The sequence below is a fragment of the Salvia splendens genome, chromosome 13 (assembly GCF_004379255.2).
Source record: "Salvia splendens isolate huo1 chromosome 13, SspV2, whole genome shotgun sequence".
NCBI lineage: Eukaryota > Viridiplantae > Streptophyta > Magnoliopsida > Lamiales > Lamiaceae > Salvia > Salvia splendens.
In genome coordinates, this window is record NC_056044.1 from 15,154,520 (window position 1) to 15,164,312 (window position 9,793).

Below are 9,793 nucleotides of genomic sequence, written 5' to 3' on the forward strand. Positions count from 1 at the left end.
CGACCTTTTTTTTGTTTAGCCCTGCAAACCAGCAAAGAAAATGTCAGAATCCGAACCCAAAGCCTTCCAAATCACAAACCAACCCATAATTCTATCTGCAGAACAGTTTGCAGAACTTATGAGACTGAATATGTCTCAAGAGTCTCCAAAACAACCACCAAAAATCGATCCCCAGCCAGAATCACTGGGCGAGATACATGTACAAACCAAGCTCAATGGGGAAAACTATCCCCTATGGGCGAAACTGGTGCAGAGAGCCATCGGGGGGAAGGGCCTGATTTCTCACATCTCTGGAGTGTCGAGCCCCCCCCCCCTTCCGACTGACCCGAACTACGCCCGATGGATACAAAGGGATCACTGCTGCTTCAGTTGGATCATCAACAGCATAGATCCCAGCCTCGTAAACGAGGTATCCCAATACGAGACGGCTCAAGATTTGTGGGAAAACTTGGCCATCACGTATGGAAGCGGCTCCGATCCATTCCAAATTGCGGACCTGCATCGACAAGCATACGGGATGAAACAAGGAACCTTGTCATTAGAAAATTTATGGCAAAAGTTCCAAGACATATGGATATCTATTGACAGCAGAGATCCCAACCCGATGGACACCCCTTCATCAATCGACAAGTATAATCAGATCAACCAACGCCACCGACTCTACCAGTTCCTATGCGCCCTCGACGACCGATATGATAAAATTAAACGGGAGATCCTAAACATGGATCCGACTCCAACAGCCAAGAAAGCTTACGGAATGGTCAGACGAGAGGCAGTTAATGAAATGCTACTGAAATCAGATACAAAGGACCCTGGAATTGGCGTCGGCCTCGCCGCAGTGGACCGAAACCGACACTCAACCCAGAGCATTGGACACCCACCTCCACCGGCGAAACCCTACCGACGAGAAACTGAAGACAAGAGCAAGCTATTTTGCAGCCACTGTGGGGGTAAAAAGCACACAAAAGATACATGCTTTCACCTCCACGGATTTCCAGAGTGGTGGGACGAGATGAAGAAGTCTCGACAACAGAAGAATAACCGCAATAACGGTGGGGGCGGCGGGAGAGCGGCGGCGGTTGTGACAATCGGAGACCGAGCCACCTACGCCGACACCTCGGCGGGCGGCTTCGGTCCTACAGTGGAAGACGGAGGAATCAACGACAAAGGCAAGGCTACACCGGAGGAGATAGCCATCGCCTCTGCGTCGACGACAAAGAGATGGTCTGAAGGTACAGGGACACCCATCGACGACCGGACAACAAAGGCTCGGGCCCCCACTAGAGAGGACCCAACGATGGCTAGGGTTCCGGAGATGGAGAGGGCTAGGGCTCGACGAAATTGGGCCTCACCCAATTTACATTCAACCAACTTCCCTAAATGCCAAACCAACCCCCCCAACTTTTCCTAAATCCCGCTCTGAAACCCCAGATCCTCCTAAAATACAAACTGACCCCCGAGCCAAAATATACTCTCGCCAAACACCCCAGATTTTCCACAAATTACAACCTGACCCCAAAATTCTGGAAATATCCACTTTAGAGCCCCAGAAAAACAGAAAATACAACACAGGGACAACTGTCCGAAATGGCCCCAGCATTTGAGGCCGCCCTGTATGACGAAGAAGAAATCCCTCAATCATTTGAAGAGGCATCAAAACATAGGCACTGGCAAGAAGCTATGAAGAAGGAGGTAGATGCCCTCATCAAGAATAAAACAAGGGAAAAATGCGCACTGCCTGATGGGAAGAAGCCGGTTGGATGTAGATGGATTTTCACGATCAAAAGGAGAGCTGATGGTTCAATCGAGAGGTATAAGGCGAGACTTGTAGCAAAAGGGTACACGCAAGTGTATGGGATAGACTATGAAGAGACCTTCTCTCCAGTCGCAAAACTCAACACCGTCCGAACACTTTTGGCCGTTGCAGCCTGCAAAGACTGGCCCCTACACCAGTTCGACGTCACCAATGCCTTCCTCCATGGAGAATTAGAAGAGAACAAGGAAGTCTATATGGAAGTACTACCGGGATGTGTAGCAGAATTTGGAGAAGGCCAAGTATGTCGTCTGAGGAAAACATTGTACGGGCTAAAACAGTCTCCAAGAGTGTGGTTCGGAAGGTTCTGTCAGGCAATGACCAGACAAGGTTTTATACAAAGCCAGTCAGACCATACATTGTTCACAAAGAAAAGAGGAGACAAAATCACTTGCCTAATTATCTATGTGGACGACATGATCATCACTGGAGATGACAGTGAAGAAATTCAAACCCTGCGAGAAAATCTATTCAAGGAATTCGAGATGAAGGACTTAGGAGCATTGAAGTACTTTCTTGGAATAGAAGTGTTGAGATCCAGACATGGAATATTCCTAAGGCAAAAGAAGTATGTCCTTGATCTGTTGGCAGAAACAGGCCTATTGGAGTGCAAACCAGCAGAAACTCCCATGATCCCAAACCACGGCTTGAAGATGGAAGAAGGAAGGGCACTTGCAGACCGCGAGCGGTATCAGCGGCTAGTGGGAAAACTTATCTACTTATCCCACACTTATGTCCTTGATCTGTTGGCAGAAACAGGCCTATTGGAGTGCAAACCAGCAGAAACTCCCATGATCCCAAACCACGGCTTGAAGATGGAAGAAGGAACGGCACTTGCAGACCGCGAGCGGTATCAGCGGCTAGTGGGAAAACTTATCTACTTATCCCACACTCGGCCAGACATTACTTATGCGGTGGGCATCGTGAGTCAGTTCATGCATCGACCACAAGTTGACCACATGGAAGCAGCCTTGAGGATTGTCCGTTATCTAAAAGGAACGGTGGGCTACGGAGTATTCCTAGCTAAGAGAGAAACGCTAGAAGTCGACGGATACACAGATGCAGATTGGGCAAGTAATCCCGTCGATAGAAAGTCCACAAGAGGATACTTCACGTTCGTTGGAGGCAACCTTGTCACGTGGAGAAGCAAGAAACAGAAGGTGGTCGCCCTATCTAGTGCTGAAGCCGAGTTTAGGGGAATCAAGAGTGGACTCATGGAAATCATGTGGTTAAGGAGGTTGTTAACTGAAATTGGCTATCCACTTACACGGACGAGCCGACTATTCTGCGACAACAAGGCAGCGATCAGCATTTCAGAAAACCCAGTGCAACATGACAGAACTAAACATGTAGAAGTCGACCGACATTTCATTAAAGAAAACCTTGAGGCAGGTACCATTGAGTTCCCGTTTGTACGTTCGGAACACCAATTAGCAGATATCTTAACTAAAGCAGTCCATCTGAAAGCCTTCAAGAAGATTTTGGGCAAGTTGAGTATCGGGGATACCGTTTCTCAACTTGAGGGGGAGTGTTAAGATAAATCAAAGGAGATATTCCCACCAAGGGAGAAGATTGCAGAGAATACTTAATTGATTGCTATGATTGATTCAATTATACAATGTACAAGAATAGAGCAATTACATTTATAGCATTACCATAGATAGAGAAGATCCTACTCTATATAATGTAAAGGTTGTACATCTTTTGATCATCAAGCAATATATGCATCTTCTACTCTCTAAACATCTAATACCTTTCTTTCGCCTAACATGAGCATCGCCTCTCTCGATTACCATCGTTAAAATTTAGAGGCCATGAACCGCCGCCTTGCCGAAGATATTGAGGATTCGGTACAATTGTGAAATTCATTATAATGATACTGCAATTGATCAATTACTTATTCGAGATCAAATTGGGGAGGAAGAGGTATTGTTCGACATGGAACTTAGTCGTTCTTATGTGACTATCAACGTCCATGAAATGAAAGAATCCTTAGTGATGGCATCTAAGGAGCTTATTGTGAAAGATGTAGATAGTGGAATGGGAAGAAAAGAGTTTGATAACAATTGAAACTTGGGAGATAGCCTGGATGTTTGGGTTGCAATCACAGGAGTTAATGATGTGGAAGATGGACAGGCCTTCAACGTCAAGAAGCTGAAATCGGCGAAGCCTAATGATCATATCTTTCTATCCCTACCTTTGGTAGGAGGCACAAAGGATCATGTAGAAGTAGTGACTACTGGAGTATCGACAAATTTGGGAGGTCGAAGAAGTGTATTCCAAGTTCTTTCAGTGGGAAAGATGAGAATGGAGTACAATCTATATGGGATCCTGGGCCTCTTGTTGGTAGCTTGTATTCCTTGCCGATAGCCGAGAATAATTGGGATGGTAGGATGTGGTTTCAAATGGGAGTGATTAAGAGGTTGATGAGTTGTATAAGTGAGAAACTCGGGCCCAAGACCCATGGATTTTGAGATGTGATTTTATTTGGAATTGGTCAGAGGATGAAGATTGATGAGCATAAGGAGTTTCATGATATGTTTCTTGATAGCCGGATTTCTGAGCTGGGACGCCTCCTTGTTCATTGACATGGTGAATTTCAACCGTGGGAAGTTGATATGAGTATATCTATAGTAATATCTCATATCTTTATTAATTAGTTAGTTTTGATTTACCGTATCTTTAGGATATTTATTTTCTTGTTTGTTAAGTTACTAGCGTTATAAATAGGAGCTATTGTTATCTTCTGTAATCAATCAATGAAATAATATATTGTCTTTTATCTTTATTTATTTTTCCGTCTAGAATCATCGATTGTCGACAGAGCAACGTTTCTCTATGACTTAAGTTCTTCCCTTATCGGAAATACTATCCTTTTCTAATCTAAGGGGTGTGGTCGAGTGGCATGGGACTCGTCCATCCTTATCCAAATGGTCAGAGGATCGATCCCTGGAGCAACTTTAAATTCTTAGGGCAGCTATTCCACCCATTGAGGTGCTGAGCTTTAAATCCTTGGTCCAGCTATCCCACCCATTGATACCCTTGGTAAGTACCAAAAAATAAATACTATCGTTTTCTCATTTATTGGATTTCCCTATGAAGCAAAAGCATTTCGACCTTAGAAATGCAGATATCTTTCATAAGTGATGTATATTATCTCAACAACGTTAATGCGATAACATGGATATCACATTGTTGCAATGTTAAACATCAGAATTTGGCGAAGGAAGAAAATCTATCTCATATTCACAAGAACCCCTTCATTCTCTCTCCCTTTAAGAGAAAATGAAAGAAAAATAACAAAGGGGAAAAGAAGTCATATTCGGCAATTTTACATAGAGGCATATAGAATCCTATTGATCATCATCAGCACTGGCTGATCTATGCTGTTGCACAACTAATACTGATCCACAAAGTTCAAAATCTGGAGAAGCTAAAAAATCACCTACTCTGCCAAGCTCTGGGCATTCTTCCCAGTCACTTATACCAGTTGTTAATGTCGAGTTGCATCTGCTTCCTTTCCCCACTATGAACATTGTATACATATCGGCCATGTCCCTTAGAGGCTAGAGCCGATGCTGTCTCCTCCCCCATTCTCTACGTGCTTCATTACATATCCCGCCTGACCTGATGTTACAAACCTACAAATATAATGTGTGGTGAGACGTATACATGCTACCCTCGGGGACATTGTTCCCATTTTTCATGTGAAGAAGAAATTCATATTCAACTAGTGTTAACAGTAGTCTATATAAACTCAACTTTTGCATTTTATAGCTGGAGTATTTTGTGTGGGGAAAAACTAAACAAATTTGCAAAGTTTTGGATATAAAAAAATTAATAATAACTGAGGTCATAAACTTCTATTAAACGTTTTCATGTATGACTGATATTCAAAGACGAGAACATTTTTGCCTAGAACAGCAACCAGAAAAGAAAACAATGTGGCTATGAAGTATAAATACAAACATACATACCTATTGAAGAAGTCAGTCAAGACTGTGTTGTCTGCATCGGCTTCTGATTCGTGGCTTGGTATGGCCATCAACACGTCCTCCTCCTTGTGATCTACATCGATCCCTACATGCTCCGTTGGCACCGACTTGTGTAGGAACCTGATCACGGTGAGGCTAATTCGATGATGCATTCCTAGACGTTTACTGAATCCCAATGCTTCCCGATCATCTTGTCCGCCAAAAAACAGCATAGCAATGTGATGCAACGAACCAGAGGTGGATGTATGCATGGAGCCAGCAGTGAGGCCGCGATCAATAAGGATGGCAACCGTGCATTTTGCATGAAGGAGGACCTTTTGATTTGTGATCCTTATGCCTTCCTTTCCACTCTCCAGTTTCCCATCAATTCTTTGATGCTTATGGAAAGTTAGAATGATGATAGATGCTCTCACATCCTCAGCAAATTCACATACATCAGCAAACATGGTTGCATAAGGTGCTACAACTTTAGCTTGACTTATCATTACCGGAGTCTCAGAACAAAAGATGTCTACTGTTTCGTTGATCTCCACCACGTCGTTACCACCATAATTGTCATCATCACTGAGTTCGTCTTCTGCCTTCTGATGGTACAAGAGGTTCTTTGATTTGTTTTTCTCCGGAAGCTCGATTAGGTGCATCAGGTAAGGAGAAATAGCAACACTATCAGGACCTTTACAAGTTGCAATCAATCCTATCATGGTTGCTACAGGGCGGGGACTATGTACACAAGCCAGCAGTTTTAACTCACTCTCTGGACATTGCTTTTCGAAATCTATATGCTTATAACCTAGGATATCACTCTCTCTTCTTACCGTATAAGCTATCAAGGGTCCCCAGATCAACAAATTGATCACTACAGCTGCTGTCATCAAGTTGCAGAATAGTTGGCTGGACAAGACCTGCATCAACCATTTTATATTTCAATTTCAGAATCTTCTTCATTTGAAGATCAAATAACACTCTGAAAAATAAATAAAGGAATTTCATACACTTACTTTGTCCTCGACGCCTATGGTAAGAGCAAGCAAGTCCACGAGACCTTTCAAGTTCATTAAGAAAGCAAGAAGAACCCCTTCATTCATTGGAATTTTCAGGTGGAAGCAAGCAATGAGTGTGCCAGTCAGTGTTATCAATCTCGTATGGCGGCTTATGGCAGTTCGCCTAAAAACCGCCACAGGGATATGGCGTATTAGTATGGCGGATATGGCGGTCAATAATTAAATAAATAAAATAATACTTATTATTTATACATAATTCAAAAATTGGAAAATAACAAAAATATAACATCTAAAACTCTTAAAACAATTAATAAAGCATAAAATACAGCTCTAACATCCATGTTTCTTGCATAATGCCTCATTCCTAAATGCAGTACACACGCAATGTTGTCAACTGGCGGATATGGCGGTGCTATGGCAGCGCCATGTTGCTATGGCATTTCCACCACAGAACGCCATGCCATAGCGCCATGGCGCCGCCATATCTGCTATTTGATAACATTGGTGCCAGTTACCTTCCCCCCCCAATGCTGAGTAGGATAATAATTGCAACTACAGCAAAGTAACGAAAACTGTTTATATGAGTGAGATCTGCCCTGAACCCACTCCACTGTAGCCAAAGTAAAATGGTAGCATAAAGTTATGGACTGAATATGAGAGTTTAATCAAGAGAGTCCGAGCCGCTTTGCCTCCTCTAGGAAACAGTGCACCGAGAATGAAACAAGCAAATATGCTGCTGATTCCCATGGTCTCAAGAGATGTGGCAGCAACGAACAAGACTGCTATAAGAGCAAAAAGCTCGGTGTTTTTAAGATACTTTTGGTTTCTCTGTCTCCTGTTCAACCAATCTGCTAAATTTATGTTGAGGAAAATAGCAGTTATAACAATGATAAGATATAGAATTCCCCGGACAAGCCAATCCGAGAAGCCAAAGTCACGCTTGTTCGTTGAAAGTATAATCAAGAGAAAAACAGCATACGTATCAGCTACTAATGACGAAGATATAGCCAGCCTCCCAAGATCAGAATTCGCAAACTTAAGGTCATGAGCCAAGCAAGTCACGAAAGGCGAGGCCGTGTTGCATAAGATGATTGCTAGTGTTAAAGTCATCATGACTGTGGAACCTTGGGCTCCCGTCTCTTCGTATATGAAAGAGGTCACAGCTATGGCAAATATCGTACAGATAAAACTGCTTCCACAGGCAATGACGGTTGCTACGCGCAAGTTGCGCCTTAGATACGCAAAATCTATCTCGAGCCCGATTAGATACATGATTATGATCCTAGCATATAGTGCCATGGTTTCATAGTACTCAGCAGAATTGTAAAAAAAGAATGTTCTCACACTATCTATGTGTGATAAACAAGATGGGCCAAGCACGAATCCTGCCTGCATTCAAACCGAAAAACAGATTTAAAGCTGTGCTAATAAATGGAAGACACAAACCCAAACCTAACCCTAGATGATCGAAAAATAAAAATGCAATTGTTTTGAGAGACATACTTACGAGAATTTGCGCGAGGGGTGCAGGTTGGCCCAAAGGCCTTGAGCAGGAGCTGGAAGAAATGGGAGATGACAAGCAGGAATGAAACCTGCGCCCCCATCGTCAGCACCGGATTGAAAAACTCTCCGCTCCGGCCGAAACAATCCGAGCCATCGTCCATTTTGAACGATTAATTGATTGATCAAACAAACTGCAAAAAAGATTGTTGATTGATCAAATGCGGATTTCCAATTCCCCTTCTTCGGCGGGAATTTGTGTAGCATCTTTTGAGTAGTGGAATTGAATTGAAGTTGGGTGGATATTGTTGGCATCGTTTTCGTTGGGTTGGGATTTGGAAAAGGAAAATCAGGAATACTTAATTTAGTTGATGGAGGGCAGTCTTAAACGGATGAATTCAAATAGGGATAACTCCCTTAAAAGTCACTAACTTTGCCCGAATTCCGATTTTTCCCACGAGCTTTAAAATTGGCGTATAAAGTCACAAACTTTGCATTTAGGCTGGTATTTCCCAACCCGACCCGACCCTGTGTTTTCCGGCAACTCAAAATCCCATGTGGCATGTCTGAAATCTGACGTGGAAAACGCCGGAAATTCGTTAGCCCTAAAAGTCACAACCTTTTCCTATTTTCCGGTTTTTTCCACGAACTTTTCACATTCTCCCATCGCGATTTCTTCTCACGGGAATTCTGTCGTAATCCAATTTCAATTTTTTCCATTTCAAACAATCGATTTTTGGTCAATTTTGATTGAATGTGTGATTTTTTATTTGTTCGAAAGTAGTCAATTTTCTGGTTTGAATGTATGGTTTCAATCTCAATTTTGTTTTTTTAAAATAATCACTCTAGCTCCCAAATCTCGACCAATTCAACGTATCTTTCAACAAATTAAACGACTCCATTGCAAAAGGCCTTGTAGGAAAATCAAAGGAAGAACTTCTCGACACTTCTCTTTGTGGGAAGCCTCTTGACACCATGTGCCCAAAACTCTGGCTATTGCCACGAGTGGCGGCGGTGAAGGGAAGAAGAAGCTCTCTAGCGCGCCATTGTGGGAAATGCAATTGGATCTGTTTTAGGGCGGTTTCTCTTGCTGTTGCTACTTCCTCCGTCCCTAGATAAGCGACTCGTATTCCTTTTTGGGATGTCCCACTATAAGTAAGTCATTTCCCTTTTTAGCAAAAAAATTTCTCTCTTACTTTATTCTCCACCTACTTTATTCTCTCTTTACTCCTCTACTTTTCTCTCTCCCATACTTTATTCTCTCCACTTTAACTATTTAAATATGAATTCCTTAAATCTCGTGCCAAAAAGAAGTGCTTCACTTATTTTGGGATGGATGGAGTATTATATATCCTGTATAGGAAGCAGAGCAGGAAGAAGTCGCGGTCAGTCGACGTGGCGGCTTTAAAAAAATCATAAAGTGACTCATCTGCCGGCGCGCAGAAGCCCCTCGCCGCTATCGTGCTCATTGTCGTCGGCACCGA

The 9,793-nt window shown here is 42.9% G+C and overlaps 1 pseudogene; it reads right to left on the minus strand.

Moving 5' to 3' along the window:
- Positions 1 to 5,029: 5,029 nt before the first annotated feature.
- LOC121762660 lies at positions 5,030 to 8,672 on the minus strand (annotated as a pseudogene).
- Positions 8,673 to 9,793: the final 1,121 nt, after the last annotated feature.